Source organism: Tursiops truncatus, chromosome 4 (assembly GCF_011762595.2).
Source record: "Tursiops truncatus isolate mTurTru1 chromosome 4, mTurTru1.mat.Y, whole genome shotgun sequence".
NCBI classification, from domain to species: Eukaryota; Metazoa; Chordata; class Mammalia; order Artiodactyla; family Delphinidae; genus Tursiops; species Tursiops truncatus.
In genome coordinates this window covers 26,257,629-26,274,289 of record NC_047037.1, presented here as the reverse complement: position 1 = coordinate 26,274,289, position 16,661 = coordinate 26,257,629, and the positions used below count along the sequence as shown (strand labels likewise).

At 43.9% G+C, this 16,661-nt stretch overlaps 1 long non-coding RNA gene and 1 pseudogene across 2 annotated transcripts in view; one reads left to right on the top strand and one right to left on the bottom strand.

Moving 5' to 3' along the window:
• LOC101332943 (uncharacterized) overlaps positions 1 to 16,661 on the bottom strand; it is a 73,327-nt gene that overhangs the window by 31,535 nt on the left and 25,131 nt on the right. Inside the window, exons 2-3 of one of the 2 annotated variants that reach the window (XR_012331329.1) lie at positions 9,816 to 10,038; positions 7,716 to 7,973 (exon numbers count right to left, since the gene is read on the bottom strand). This is a non-coding gene — a long non-coding RNA (uncharacterized lncRNA). Of the gene's footprint in view, positions 1 to 7,629; positions 7,974 to 9,815; positions 10,039 to 16,661 lie in introns of those variants that run through there. The other variant, XR_012331330.1, reaches the window with a different exon arrangement.
• LOC117312207 (CDGSH iron-sulfur domain-containing protein 1 pseudogene) lies at positions 9,282 to 9,682 on the top strand (annotated as a pseudogene).

The following is a 16,661-nucleotide window of genomic DNA, read 5'->3' as shown; positions in this document are numbered from 1 at the left end:
TATTCCCCAAAGGATAGCTCATTACACTGAGTCTTCACTTATACTTTAGGGAGGGGTCAGCAAACCAGGACCCGAGGGCCAATCCTGCCAGGCTGTTTTCGTATGGCCCTTGAGTCTAGAATGGATTTTACATTTTGAAAGAGTTACGAAAAAATCAAAAGAAGACTATTTCATGACATGGGAAAATTATATGAAATTCTAATCTCAGTATCCATAAATCGAATTTTATTGGAACACAGCCCAGCGCATTTGTTTACACATTGTCTGTGGCTATTTTCACTCTACGACTGCAGAATTGAAGGGTTGCCTCAGAGACTATGGCCACAAGGCCTAAATTATTTACTCTGACCCTTTACAAAGAAAGGTTGCCTGCTTTAGAGTTAAATTTCTATCCTGTGTTTCTCCAGAGAACATGGGTGATATGGAGGGTAAAGGGATGTGAATCCCTGAGAAGGAAGGGCAGGAAGGGGACCAGGAAAAGGGAGACCAGAAGTTCTGACTGGGCGAACTACAGAACCTTACCCCCTTTCCTTAGAAAAGAAACGCTACACAAAGGCAGGGAGTGCATTTAAGGACAAAGAGGAAGGAGAAGTTGGCATGTTACCCTCTAACTTCATCAACACCCAGGCCAGGGTTTGCCTTTATTTTTCCCATTAATCTCATTTATAGCCTCCACTTAATTGGAACGTTAAATCTCAACAGTGGAAGTCGCTACAGTTCCTTGTCCGTGTAATGATTTTTTATGGTTGAAAACAGCATTGAGGGCTCATCGTTAAAACATCTAGAGCAGCTCTGTCTCCTAGAAATATAATGTAAGCCAGGTAATAACCTATAAGGGAAAAGAATCTGAAAAAAAATAGATATATATGTATGTATAACTGAATCGTTTTGCTGTACACCTGAAATTAACACAAAACTGTAACTCTACTATATTTCAATTAAAAAAAAAAACTAAGGGTAGACAAACTTTAAAAAAACAATAAAGAGGGAATTCCCTGGTGGTCCAGTGGTTAGGACTCGGCACATTTTCACTGCCAGGGCCCGGGTTCAATCCCTGGTCAGGGAACTAAGATCCTGAAAGCCTTGCGTTGCAGCCAAGAAAAAAATAAAATAAAAATAAAAAATAATAATGTGGGCTTCCCTGGTGGCGCAGTGGTTGAGAGTCCGCCTGCCGATGCAGGGGACATGGGTTCGTGCCCCGTTCCGGGAAGATCCCACATGCCATGGAGCAGATGGGCCCGTGGGCCATGGCCGCTGAGCCTGCGCGTCCAGAGCCTGTGCTCCACAACGGGAGAGGCCACAACAGTGAGAGGCCCGCGTACCGCAAAAAAAATAATAATAATAATAATAATGTAAGCCAGAATATAATTTTTAATTTTCTAGTAGCCTCATTTTAAAAAGTAAAAAGAACTGGTAATATTAATAAAGTCTCTTACTTGATCCAATATATCTACAGTATTACCAATACATGTAATCAATATAAAATTATTAATGGCTATCAAATTATTCTCAACACACCTAAACATTTTCTAATAACTGAGTCAAGTTTCAGGTTTTAAATGTAAATTGAAATTAAATAAAATTAAAATTCAGTTCCTCAGTTGCACTAGTCACATTTTAAGTGCTTAATAGTCACATATGGCTAGTGACACTGTATTGAACAGTGCAGCTCTACACAAATCCACAATACAGAACTGCCATGCATTGTTCTCTGATTAGTTTCTATCAACACAGGGTATCATTAAATATTTACAGAGCACTTATTCTCTCCCTTTAAGCTTTCCAGACAACAGGAAAATGACATGTGTAATGTCTCCATGTTGACTGCCTTCTTTGCTTTCTGGCACTGCAAAATATTCCAGGCTCACCTCGAGCCTTCCCAGCAGCTTCATCTTTTTAACAGATAATTTCGGCCAGGTCATCCCCTGCTTCACACCCCTCAGTGACTATCAGAGAATAAAATCCTTACTGCAGTTTCAAGGCCCTTTTTCACTTCTCAAGCCTCAATCCCTGATGCTCTCCGCCCTTGCTCCCCTTGCTCACCTGTACTCCAGTTACCTGGGGGTTCTGACAGTTCCTAAGACATGCCCAGCTATTTCGACCTCAGGGCCTTTGCACGGCTAGCTCTGTCATGCTTCACTTTTCACCTCACATCCCCTCCGCAGAAAGGATTCCTCAACCTCTGTACCTAAAAGAACTCCCATCCTCAAGTTACTTATCGTCTCACCACCCGCCCATCTCACCTCAGCACTGGGTATAATCTCTGTTGCTATGGTTGCTTTAAAGCATATATATTGTCAACTCTTTTTTCTTTATTTTTGGCATTTAAAAATAAGGTTTAAATCAATACAAATGCAGCAGCTATAAATGCAGACTGATACAGGAAAGTTAAATTGGGCATCAAATCTGACAGTGTTGCCATTGGTGACATGATTTCCAACCCCTTGAACAACCCTTGGCAAAATTCCAAACAAAATAAAGTACATTGTTCTTTGGTTTACACAGTAGTTGCACCCCTGGAAAATTCAGTGTTTATTAAAATTGAGCAGAAAATACTTTTGTGTTTACATATAAAACGGGATTAGGTTTTAGGCTCAGAGCATTATACACAAGTTTTCCACCTACTTGAGCGTCAGGCAGGGCACTTGAGAGTCATGTACAATCTGCAACCGTTTTTCACTGAGCCAGACTGTCCTGGGCCTGGCAGGATGTTTAGCATCCCTGACCTCACCCTGACCTTGCCAGCAGGTCCCCCGATCACTGTGCCACTCAAATGGGTCCCCATTTGACTGAGATTTCTAAAACATTTTGATTTCTAAAACCCATCTGTTTTAGATTTCTAGAACACCTCCTGGGCTGGCTAGGGCCATTGTTTTAAAAGAAGTCGTGACACAAGACTGAGACCCATAGATTAGGTAAGCAAAGAGACCATGGGATAGGTGTGTCTGGGATCACCCCACCTCACCACAGCAGCTATCACGATATTAGAAATGTGCTGTAACTGCTGGGAAGATATTCTGTTATCGGGAAGGCAACAGAGCACCTGTGTGTGAGGTCTTCCCTGAGCCCAACAGGGAGTCACCCCTTCTTCCTCTAATCCCCGTAGCTTGGCACCTCTCTTGGGCCACTGAGGGCTTCTGCTGCGTATCAGTATTACCTAGTGTACAGTCGTCCTCCCTATTAGCCTGCAGGCTCCAGGAGAGCTGCATCCAATCCACTCCTGCATCTCTAGCATCCAGAATGGAACCCAGCATATACTCCACCAACGTTCGTGGAAGAAATACATGTGTATGTGCTTTAACCAGGGACGAATGGGAGATGGATCAGGCCTGAGGCAAGCCCTCTCCCAGGCTGTTCCTAAATGCACTGCTGAGCATCTGGGAACCCTGAGCCCCAACGCAGACCAGGTCCTGGGCTAGACCCGGGATGCAAGTGAGCAAGACAAATGCCTGCGCCTGGAGAGGAAACAGACCCCACACCCTTGGCAACTGTGGCAATTGAGGAATGCATGGGGCTGGGTGTTGTGGAACAGGGGCAGCTAACTCTGCCTAGAATGGCTGAAGCCAGGGAACAGGTCCGAAGGACGGTGTCTGAGCAGAGAGTAGGAGTTAGCAGGAGTTGGCCTGGGTGAGGATAGAGATAGTTCCAAGCAGAGGGAGCCAAGCTTGCAAAGTCACATTAAGGGAACTCTTCCTCCAGATACCCCTTAGGCACTGCCCTCCTCTGGTCACCACCATGTCAAGGAGACAGGAAGAGCACAGGAGAGAGACTGGGGGCAAGTTCCAGAGCATAACTTACTTTAAAAGACAAACAAACTGCATATCCAACGGTCAGCCCCGCCTCTTTCTTCCCAAGCCTCAATTACTGACCAAGTTCTTCAGAGCTTAGACAAGTCCTCTTGACTTCCTGAGGATTCCACCTGTTGGAAGTGCCTTTCCTTGGGGATATGATGTTTCCAGACCAACATCTATATAAAAAGTGTGACCTGACCTTCCTACACTGTTGGTGGGAATATAAACTGGCACAAGCACTATGGAGAACAGTATGGAGGTTCCTTAAAAAACTAAAAATAGAGTTACCGTATGATCCAGCTATCCCACTACTGGGCATGTATCTGGAGAAAACTCTAATTCAAAAAGATACATGCACCCTATGTTCATAGCAGCACTATTTACAATAGCCAAGACATGGAAGCAACCTAAATGTCCATCAACAGAGGAATGGATAAAGAAGATGTGGTACATATATATAACGGAATATTACTCGGCCATAGAAAAGAACAAAATAATGCCATTTGCAGCAACATGCATGGACCTAGAAATGATCACACTAAGTGAAGTAAGTCAGACAGAGAAAGACAAATACCAGATGATATCACTCATATATGGAATCTAATTTTTTTTAATAATATAAATGAACTTATTTACCAAACAGAAACAGACTCACAGACTTCGAAAACAAACTTATGGTTACCAAAGGGTAAATGTGGTGGAGAGGGATAAATTAGGTGCTTGGGATTAACATACACATACTACTATATATAAAATAGATAACCAACAAGGACCTACTGTATAGCACAGGGTTCTCTATTCAATATTCTATAATAACCTATATGGGAAAAGAATCTCAAAAAGAACGAATATATGTATATGTATAACTGAATCACTATGCTATACACCTGAAACCAACACAACATTGTAAACCAACTATACTCCAATAAAATATTTTTTAAAAAGTGAGACCTGATTCACTTAGTCAGTCAGGTTCTCTCCCTAGCACACCTTTGTGGGGAAGGCAGAGGCACTCAGGTTTACAGAGTTCCTACTCTGTTCCAGATGTGGTTCCAGGTGCTCGACATATGTCACCTGGTGCAATCCTCCCAACACACCACAGAGCAGGCATTAAAATCCCTGTTTACAGTTGAGGAACCTGAGGCTCCGAGTGGCCATGCAACGTGCCCAATATCACACAGCTCTTAAGGGGCCTACCAGTCTCCCCCCAGCCCCTAACAACAACTTCATGATGGTTTGAGGGGTGAAGGTGTGACCTGTGTGAGGACTCCAGGGGCAGGATTCTCAGGAAGAGTCTCCTTGGCCAGAAAGAAGAATCAGCCAGTCTATGACAGAGGTGCAGTCTGGGGTCTGGCTCAGGTGATCATCAGTGAAACACAGAAGATACCTTCCTCTAGGAGGTTTGTGAGCCTTAAACGAGTGAACGCCTGGTACGTAGGAGAGGCTCACTCCCATGCGTTCCCTGCCCTGCTAGCCTGATATGTCTGTGCTCTGTTATCCATGGCCAGTTAGCTTTCCAGCCTTTGCCCACAGCTGGTGCCTCTGCAAATCAATCAGGCAGATAGCAGGAGACTGGCAGTGCACTCAAACCTTTTAACTAAAGAGACTTTGCAAAGGCACAATAGGCAGGGATAAGGCAACCATCAAGAGGTTATGAGCTACTGAAGTACCAGCCGTGCTGAGAAAGCCTTTCTACCCCCAGACCTGAAGGACAAAAGAAGGGGACAGAATTACTGGAGTCTAGTAAAAGCTGGGACTGCAGAGAAAGGTCTGCCCACCAGAAGCTGTGGCTGTTCATCATTGGTTCTCAGATTTTACAGAGCATCAAAATCACCTTGTAGGGCTTGTTCAAATACAGATTGCTGGGCCCCCCAGAAGGTCTGGCGTTGGGCCAGGAACTTGCATCTCTATGAAGCTCCTAGGTGATGAAGATGCTGCTGGTATGCTGATCACTTTTTGAGACGCACTGCCTCAGAGGAGCGGAACCACAGTGAGGAGGTGTAAATACCCTGACCTCTCTCTCCTTCCATCTTCCAATCCTCTGCTGGTGTTTTCCATTGGCTGGACCTAACCTGATTGCTAGAGGGTAGAGGCTGGAGAGAACCTACTGCTGGGACACAGAGCAGGGAAGAAAATGGATCTGAGAGGCACAGAACAAGGAGTAATCAGCAACCCTCCTCCCCTCCCCCTCCCCTCCCCTTCCACCACTCCATTCTCATTCAAATAGTTTTCTGTCCTATGGCTTCTCTGAATATTATTCTTGAGTGCTAGAATACATTATATTTTGCTCAGAGGCTTAAAGAAAATTATGATTCTCTCAACTCAATTAAATAAATAAGCTATCATGTCTTATTTCCCTGCAGTAATTGTATGCATTTCCTGTGTTGAGAAGTATTGAGATTCATATCTGGAATAAAGCTGTCATTCTCCACCCCCTTTTTTTTGACACCAATTGTACTTGAACATTTGTTACTTTTTTTTTTTTAATTTATTTATTTTTGGCTGTGCTGGGTCTTCGTTTCTGTGCGAAGGCTTTCTCTAGTTGTGGCAAGTGGGGGCCACTCTTCATCGCAGTGCACGGACCTCTCACTATCGCGGCCTCTCTTGTTGTGGAGCACAGGCTCCAGATGCGCAGGCTCAGTAGTTGTGGCGCACGGGCCTAGTTGCTCTGCGGCATGTGGGATCCTCCCAGACCAGGGCTCGAACCCGTGTCCCCTGCATTAGCAGGCAGATTCTCAACCACTGTGCCACCAGGGAAGCCCCTTCACTTCACCCCTTTGAATTCAGCTTTCCCACAGCTGTTTCCAGGAGGTCAGTTTTCTGATTAATTTTTTTTTCTTAGAATTTAAGGGTTTTTTAAACCTAAGAAAATGATAATGAAACAGTATTTCTTGAACTTTCTCACAATGTCTCTTCTTACATCCCTTGCCCCAACTTTGAGGAGTAAAAACATTTTTTACTTTTTAGCAGGAAGCCTAAATCTCTGAAGGTTTGTATGAAGAGTTCAGGAGGAAGAAAATCTGTTTAATTAAATTACACTTTATATTTGTGAATGAAAACATTAACCATCGTTAGTAGTTCTTCAAAAATCCCAAGTCTCCAGAGCGATCCTCGAGACTGAGATAATTTATACACAGCAACTCCCAGAACTGAGGCAGGATTGATAAGAAGAGAAATCAAGGTGCTCTGGGCCAGATGCCTGGGAGGGATTAACCTTGCTGAAGTGTGACTTAAAGGCAGCTTCTGAGTCACTGGAGAAGTTCTCCCCCATCGAATGCCCTCATGCTGCCCCTCAGCCACCTGTCAGAGTTCCCGGCTGTTCTGTCTTCCTCACTGAGTAACCATGCTCTTTGCCTACAAAGGGGCTAGGGTTTATCTTTTGATAGTGGCAGCCTGCAGTGCTGTGTTGAGAAGAATCGTGGTGCTTACCTTCCAGTAAAACAAGTCAACAAATAAAGGAACAAGATAATTTTAAACTGTGGTAAGGAAAGAAATCCTAACATGGGAGTGTCTGGCAGAAGCAACTTTACACAGAGGAGTGGTCACGGGAGACTGCTCCATGGTATTTGAATTTAATCTGAAGAATGGTATTTTAATACACACTGAAAGATGAAGATGAACCTGCCATACAATTGCCAAAGGGAGCAAAGGCCTGGAGGAAGAAAAGACTTTGGAATATTCCAGGAACAGGACGAGGCCAGTGGAGCTACAGTAGAACAATCAAGGGAGGGAACAGTATGAAATAAGTTTAGAGAAGCTGGTCAAAGGCATACGGAGCCTTGTAGATGAAGTGTAACAGGTATTCAGAGCTGAGTAACAAACCAACCCAAAACTTAGCGGCTTAAAACAACAGCCATTTATTTGCTCACAATTCTGGAAGGCAGCCATTTGGGCTGGGATCAGCAGAAGAACCACCAGTCTCACCTGGTGTCACTTAGGTGGCTGCCATCATTTGGTGGCTCGTCTGGGACTAGATGATCTATGATGGTTTCCCACACACGTCTGGTGGTTAGTGCTGGCTATTGGCCGGTCAGTCTAGAGGGCCTCGGATGGAAGAGTTCTTCTCTGTCAACATGATTGCTTATCCTCCAGGAGGCTAGACTAGCCTTCTTCACATGTCGGTCTCAGGGGAACATTCCAAGAGGATAAAAGTAGAAGCTGCAAGGCCTTTTGAGGCTTAGTCTTAAAAGTCAAATAATGTCACTTGTACTGCATTCTGTCGGTCAACACAAGTCACAAAGCCAGCCTAGAGCCAAGGGGTAGGAAAATGGACTACGCCTCTTTATGGGAGGAGTGGCAAAGTCACATAGCAAAGGGGCATGTGGACAGGGATGGGAAAAATTTGTGACCAATTCTGCAATATACTCCACCAAGGTCAGAGGTTTCCATTTTAAGCTAAGAGCAACGGGAAGTCACTGATGAGTTTCAAATATGGGAATCAGGTAAATCTGGTTTATGCTTTAAAAGGGTCACTCTGACAAACAAACAAACTCATAGAAAAAGAGATCAGATTTGTGGTTCCCAGAGGTTGGGGAGCGGGGAGGGGGAATTGGAGGAAGGCAGTCAAAAGGTACCAACTTCCAGTTATATGATAAATCAGTACTAGGGATGTCATGTACAACATGATAAATAGAATGAACACTGCTGGATGTTACAGATGAAAGTTGTTAAGAGAGGAAATCCGAAAAGTTCTCATCACAGGGAGGAATATTCTCTTCTCTTTCTTTAATTTTGTATCTGGATGAGATGACGGATGTTCACTAAACTTATTATGACAGTCCTTTCATGATGTACATTAAGTCAAATCACTCTGCTGTGCACCTTAAAGAAACACTCTGGTAAATGGGTAGCTTAAGACAAGAATGTAAACAATGAGAGTGAGGCAGGAATGTAAGCAGAGAGACAGGTTAAATGGCGCTGGCAGTCTTCGTCCAGGCTGGAGATGGAGGCTAGCCAGGGTGGGGACAGGGGAAGAGTTTCCAGCCTGCTCTTCCTGACAGCCTGACCTACAGATCTGGGGCTTACCTAGCAAGCCTTTAAAATCACATAAGAAATTCCTTGCAATAAATCTCTTGATACATTGCATATTCCTACTGGTTCTGGTTCTCTGGTTGAACCCTGGCTAATACAGGGGTCATCAACAAATATATAATACAGATGATATCTTACACCACAGGACTGTGTGAGATCTCCCAGGGAAAGAAAAGAGAGGAGGGCTAAGGAGACACCAGCCCAGGGCACACCAACACTTAGAAGTCAGTTAAAAGAGGAAAAGAGAGAAAAAGAGACTGACAAGGAACAACCAAGAGGAGTAGGAGTAAACCCTTGTGAGTGGATTGTCACTAAAGCCAAAAAAAAAAAGTGTTTCAAGAAGGAGTGAGCAGCCTGGAATCGGTGCCCTGGGGACGTCTCTCACACCGTGACTCGGGCTGGCTACTCGAGCTGTCTGTGCTGGGTGTCCTGTGTACACACTTTGGAAGTGACAGCACCATGAATGCAACCTCCAGCTTAGAGCTGAATGGACTGCAGCCTGTTACCATTACTGTTGGGACAGTTGCAGCTGGTTATCTAGCTTACAAAAGATTTTATGTTAGAGATCATTGCAGCAAATCTATGGTAAACCTTCACAGCCAGAAAGAAAACTCCAACATGGTACATGCTTTTGACGTGGAGGATTTGGGAGATAAAGTTGTGCACTGCTACTGTTAGAGGCCAAAAAGTTCCCATTCTGTGATGGATCACACACGAAACACAACAAAGAGGCTGGAGCCAACATGGGACCTCTGATCATTAAGAAAAAAGAAACTTCAATGCACAGTTTTGACGCTAAAAACCAACTTGTCATGATGTCACCTGATTGTTTAATTAGAATGACTACCACTTCTGTCTAATTCACCTCCCCTGGGTTCTAGATATGGTATACTGCAAATTGCAGCTTTTATATTCGTGGAATTTGCCTTACTTGTTGAACCATTGTGATTCATATTTGTTTAAACAAAAAAAAGGAAAAAGGAAAAAACCTACCTCATGGCCTGTGAGTTAAAAAAAAAAGGAATGAGGGGCTTCCCTGGTGGCACAGTGGTTGAGAGTCCGCCTGCCAATGCAGGGGCCATGGGTTTGCGCCCCGGTCCGGGAAGATCCCACATGCCGTGGAGCAGCTGGGCCCGTGAGCCATGGCCGCTGAGCCTGCGCGTCCGGAGTCTGTGCTCTGCAACCGGAGAGGCCACAACAGTGAGAGGCCCGCGTCCTGCAAAAGAAAAAAAAAGGAATGAGGAAATGGTCAACTGGGTTTAATGCTATTGAGAGGTCAGAGAAAATGAAAACAGAAAAGTTTTTATTAGGTTTGGTCATATGGACGTCACTGATAAATTTAGCAAGAGTGACCATTTCTGTAGAATAGCAAGACCAGAGCCACATACCAATGTGTCATCATCCCCAATCCTCACAATAGCCCTTAAAGCTAAGGTTTGTTAACCTTCCATATTACTCAACAGTGAGCGTGGTGTTGAAGTCTGAAGCTCTGGAGCCCAAGAGCCTGGGTTCAAACCCTGGCTCCTCCACTTACTGACTGTAAATTATTTAACCAGTCTGTACCTCAGCTTCCTCATCTGTAAAATGAGATTAGTGATAATATCTCCTTCACAGGGTTGTTTGAGAATGGTATGATTTAATATATGTGAAGCCATTTGAAGGCTTGTTAAATATTTACTATCTACTTTATCACCCTTTCCCTGTGCAGATAAAGAAACAGAGACTCTCAGAGCTTTCTGTAGATCCCAAGACTAATAGTGAAGGAGAAAGGATGTCAGCCCTGTTCTCCTGGACTCCACACCCTGAGTTAAGAATTTGAAGAATGGCTCCCACTCAGGCACCTCAGATCCAGGTTCCTTTCAGAACAAGAGGCCTCTTCTGGAGGTGAGCCAAGTGCTCAGCAGGACCCAGTAAACAAGCCATACCCTTCTGCTGATACCCTCACATGCCCAGAGACTGAGCTGGTCAGTTATGGATAACATACACACTCCTTAACCGGATGATGTGAGCATCCCATCTAGTAGACAAGAACGAATACATACCCACATCCAGTAACTGGGGTTACTTAGTCACATGTTTCCAAACAGGATTATCATCTAATCCCAACCTATTCACTCTTTTTCAGCCTGGAGATTACTTATCTACATCATTATTTATCAATGTTCAATTATTTCAAGGAGACCAGAAAATAAATTACAGCCATACAAATATAATTACTATCGCAGAACTCTTTAGGAAAACAACATGATGTTCTGCATCCAAAATCAAAATAATGTTAACACCCTTTGACATATCAAATTCCTTTCTGGGAATTTATCCCGAGGAAATAATCCAAGAGAAGGAAATAGTGGGCATGAAGATGCCGGATTATTCAGTGGTATATTACATAGTCAGGTCTTCATATCGCCATAGCAATATGAAAATTACTCATGCTTTAATGCAATTTAAAAAAAATACAAACTTATGTCTGCACTCTTATCATACAACAGGAACTGCACAAAAATCATATATGCAGAATTGAAGAAAATAATAAAGAAAATGATTTTGGTCCATCTTCTCTCAACATCAGGTTTATGACCTTGGGCAATAACTTTAGCTCTCTAAGACTCAGTTTCCTCATCTGTAAAATGGATATAATAGTAATATATATCTTTTAAGCATTTACTATGTGCCAAGCACTGTGTGTGCTAAGTGCTTTACAGGCCTTACCCCTCAGTGACCCTGTGAAATCGGAATGACTCTCATCATTTCCCAAATATAGAAACTGAAGCCCAGGGACTTCCCTGCTGGCACAGTGGTTAAGAATCTGCCTGCCAATGCAGGGTACACGGGTTCACACCCGGGTCCGGGAAGATCCCCCATGCCGCGGATCAACTAAGCCCGTGTACCACAACTACTGAGCCTGCGCTCTAGAGCCCGTGAACCACAACTACTGAAGCCCGTGCACCTAGAGCCCGTGCTCTGCACCAAGAGAAGCCACCACAATGAGAAGCCCGTGCACCGCAATGAAGAGCAGCCCCCCCTTGCCACAACTAGAGAAAAGCCCGCACACAGCAACGAAGACCCAACGCAGCCAAAAAAAAAAAAAGAAACTGAAGCCCAGAGATGTGAAGTGACATAGGAAGAGGAGATTTGTGATCTGAACCCAGATTCCTTCCCAGCTGATCACTGAGCCAGAGCCCAGGATCACTAGACTATTGTTGAAGGTAATGGTAAAAAATTAAAGTTAGTATGTGAAAAGCGTTTAGCGTCTAGTATCTGCTACATAGATCTGTTTGCCTGGTGGATCACTGGGTAAAGAGAAACACCAGCAGTGGCGGGAGAGGACACAAGATGGGGCCCAGCTGTGGAGGCAGCCCAGAAGGTTGGGATCCAGAGAATAAATGCTGATAGTTAATTTACAGGAATTTGTACCTGGCACTGTGCTGATTGTTAACTCACTTAATCCTTGTAACAACCCTATGAAGTAGGCAGTATTATTACTCCCATTTCTTAAGTAGGAAAACCAAGACACAAGAGATTAAGAAACTTGCCTGAGGTCACATAGCGAGTGAGTGGAGGAACCAGAGATCAAAGCCCAGGCAATGGCGGCTCTCGAGTCCACCTGCTGTGCCACCTTGCCACAGCTGACTCTGTAAGGTTGTACCAGTTGTCTGTGGTCATCTCACATCTAGGGATTACTGGTGAATATATTCCCCATTTCATTCACTTACTATTGCTATAGTGTGTATATGGTTTCTTTGAAAAATAAAAATGTCTACAAGTGGGCCAAGGACTTGATAGACATTCTCCAAAGAAAACTTACAAATGGCCAGCAAGCACATGAAAAGATGTTCAACGTCAGTAATCGTTAGGGAAATGCGAATCAAAACCACAATGAGCTACTACTTCATATCCATAAGAATGGCTATTATGAAAATAAAATAATAACAAAATAACAAGTGTTGGCAAGGATGTAGAAAAGTTAGAATCCTGTGCCTTGCTGATGGGAATGTATAATGGTACAGAGGTTGGGAAAAAATGATTTGGCAGGTCCTCAAAAAACTAAACATCGAGTTACAATATGCTCTAGCAATTCCATTTCTGGGTATATACTCAAAAGAATTGAAAGCAGAGACTCGAGTAAATATCTGTACATGTTCATAGTGGCATTATTCAGAATAGCCAAAGGGTGGAAGCAACCTGTTATGGGGTTAATTCTGCCCCCCAAACTCATTTATGGAAGTCCTAACCCCCAGGACCTCAGAATGTGATTATATTTGGAGACAGGGCCTTTAAAAAGGTAATTAAAGTTAAACGAGGTCATTAGTGTGGGCCTTAATCCAACATGACTGGTGTCCTTATACAAAAAAGGAAATTAAACATACACACACAGGGGAAAGACCATGTGAAGATACAAAAAGAAGACAGCCATCTACAAGTCAAGGAGAGAGAGGCCTCAGAAGAAATCAGTCCTGTTGAGACCTTGATCTTGGACTTCTAGCCTCCAGAACTGTGAGAAAATAAATTTCTCTTGTTTAAACCATCCAGTCTGTGGTACTTAGTTATGGCAGCCTTAGGAAGCTGATATACAACCAAGTATCCATCAACAGATGAATGGATAATCAAAATGGGTTATGTACATATAACGCAGTATTACTGAGCCTTAAAAAGGAAGGATATTCTGACATAGGCTACAACATAGATGACCTTGAAGACATTATGCTAAAACAGTCCCAAAATATTGTATGATCCCACTAATATGAAGTACCTAGAGGAGTCAAACTCATAGAGACAGGAAGTGAAATGGTGGTGCTAGAGGCTGGGTGAAGGGGGAAATGGGGAGGTTCAGTTTGGGATGATGGAAAAGTTGCGGAGATGGATGGTGGTAATGGCTGTACAATATCAATGTACTTAATGTCACTAAACCGTACACTGTAAAAAAATGTCATGATATAGGAGTTCCTTGGTGGCCCAATGGTTAGGATTTGGTGCTTTCACTGCCGAGGCCCAGGTTCAATCCCTAGTCAGGGAATTTAGATCCCAGGCAAGCCACTTGGTAAGGCCAAAATTAAAAAAAAAAAAAAAAGATAGATTTTCTGTTGTGTATTTTGCCACAAGTTTTAAATTTTTAAATGAAAAAAATAAGAATTTCTAATAACAAAATTAAATGAAGACTATATTAGTACAATTAGAAAAACAAAAACCACTCCACATATTTTAAACAAAAAGGTGTTAATACTGTACCAGGAATTGGTTACAAGATATTGAAAGGAGCAAAAGAGGGAAAATCACCAAAGGATTAGCAACTGCAGGGCCACTACATGCTAACCCTGGAGCTGAAGACGTAAAGGAGAAAATGGTGTTGTCACCCAGAGCCCTGTTGTCACCCACAGTGTACTTCTGAGGCTGTCATACCCAGGAGCCTGCGCTTGTTGCTCACAGCTCCTGTCCCCACTGTGCCCAGAGGCCCTACCAGAAACTGGGGGGTCTTTCTCTCACCTTCCAGTCTCTGGCCAATGTCTCCTATTGGAAGATCCTACCAGAAGCAAGCTGAAAGAGATTCTGGGGAATGTAGTTTGCAGGCTTCCAGCCTAGGGGAGTTTAGAGGGGGAAACTGATTGATGACAGACTAACCAACTCACAAGTTTTTAAACAAAGTGATCGGAAAGAAGGGAGCAGCAATGGGAAAGAAAATGAGGTTTTGAAACTCACAGGATTCCTGTGGACAGTTGTTACCTGCTATCACCCCTGTCTCCCCGTTTTGTGGAACTACCCTTTACTAACCCATGGGATTACGTGGGGCTGTCAGTCAGGGAGGATGTTCCCTCGTACTCCACAGGGCTGGGCAAGGGACCCAAACAAGTCAGTCTCTCCCTCCTATCCCCTTGGGCAGTGATTAGTTCAGGGATAGGTACATCATCCAAGCAGGCATATTCACAGCTATTTTAGGGAACTGCTAGGCAAAAAAAGGATCTCTCACTTTAAGAGATCATGAGCTACAAGGCCCCTATAAGCCTGAAGGTGCTGAACCCATCTTCCTACTAATGAGAGAGGGCCTGCCTGGGAATATAACGTCAGCTTTTTTTTTTTTTTTTTTAACCACTGTGTCAACTACTTGTTTGTGTTGGGAGTGGCATAAATTCAAAACCCAAAGACAGCTTCTTCTGCCTCTTTGAAATATTCAAAGCTTTCTCATGTGAAATGCTGTTGATTCAGGTCTCCTCGCTTTAAGCTTATGCAGTGGAATATTTATTTATTTATTTTATTGATTGATATATTTTTTTTATCCTAAATGCAAGTTCAGCCAGTTCAGTGATTTTCTTGTCTAACACTCTTGGTTACACACGGGAGCTGCCCTCATGGGGCAGGGCCCTGCACTGTGGCCCTATAATTATATGCTTTGGGAACTTCTGTAAATAATTGCCTTGGATGGCGTCCAAGCAGCTTTCTACTGAGTTCTGGTGTGTACATAAAGGTGTCTCTGTGACCTGCCAACTGTGTTTGTTTGCTTGGTGATTACAGAGGTCACCAAAGCCAAGAAAAACCTAGAAACCATAGCCTCTACCTCAGTTACTAGGTGACAATCAGAACACCTTGTGTACAACCAAATGCTTTTGGAGTTTCCTGTGCCTATAGTTACTAATATGATATTTACATAACTGGAATTCTTTCTCTCGCAGGTGACAAAAACCCAAATTAAACTAGGCACATAGGAAATTTGTTGGATTCCAACAAATTCCAGATGCAGGAATCTCTTTCATCTCTAGAAGCTCTTGTCTTCCTTTTTCTGGATATCACCATGTTGTAATTCTATTCAAGCATCTCAGGCAAACACCAGCAGAGTTCGTGGTCAGAGCATACCTGGAGAGTGGTGTGCCATTTGGGAAGTCATTCTCCAATCAAGGAATGAACAAATGCAAGGGGCCACAGGTGCTGACGCACCAAGGATGGGGTGTGGGAGCCATCTGCCCCAGCAGAAAGAAGAATTTTATCATGGATGTTGTTCAGAATCACTTGCACTCATGATAATAAAAAGCTGACCATTAATCAGTTTTTATTACTGTTTTTAAATGATCTACAGACAGTGCTCCCCTTAATTCTGTACCCAGGCCAAAGGCTCCCACCAGCCCACTAGATGTAGGCATCCTTCCTGTCACTCAGCACACCTGCCCAAAGAGCTTATCAGCTCCCACAGCTTCACCTGCCACCTCCTGACTGGTGGCTTCCAGATCTCTCTCTCCACCAGCGGCGTCAAGAGCTGCCTGCAGAGCATTTCCACAACATCCCACTCTGTCTGATACTGAACTCCACCTTGCTTCTCCCCCTGTGCATCTGATCTCAGAAAATGCATCTCTATGACAAGTGCTTAAGAGTGCGATCGGGAATGCATGAGATGCATTCCTGATCGGGCAGGTGAGTCAGCAATGGCCTCCCTCACACTGCCCCTTCTTGGGGGGCCTCTCAGCGACAAGGCTCTGTGCTGGACATCTGAAAGGGCTGACCTAATGTGGCCTGACATTGACACAAGTTGTTTATCCACAAATCTCCTTCACAAACATCCAAGACACACAGAGCCTCTGCTTTCCCCAGCAACTTCCCAGATAGGAAAGGGAGCAAAGCTCAAATCACGTTCTACTTCTTACCCTTTGTTCCCACGGGGACTCTTGCTTGTGTGGCGCCCAGGCCTGGAGGACTCATCAAGGAGGCCTGAAGAGGTTCTCGGAGGGGCCTCCACTGTTGGCTGGGACCCACTGGGGGCAGCGGGGGTAGGGGAGCCCCACAGAATTCAATCACTTCTGAAATTTATCTCCAAACCTGACCCCTAGATACCAGAATTTCAGTGGGATTATTTGGACT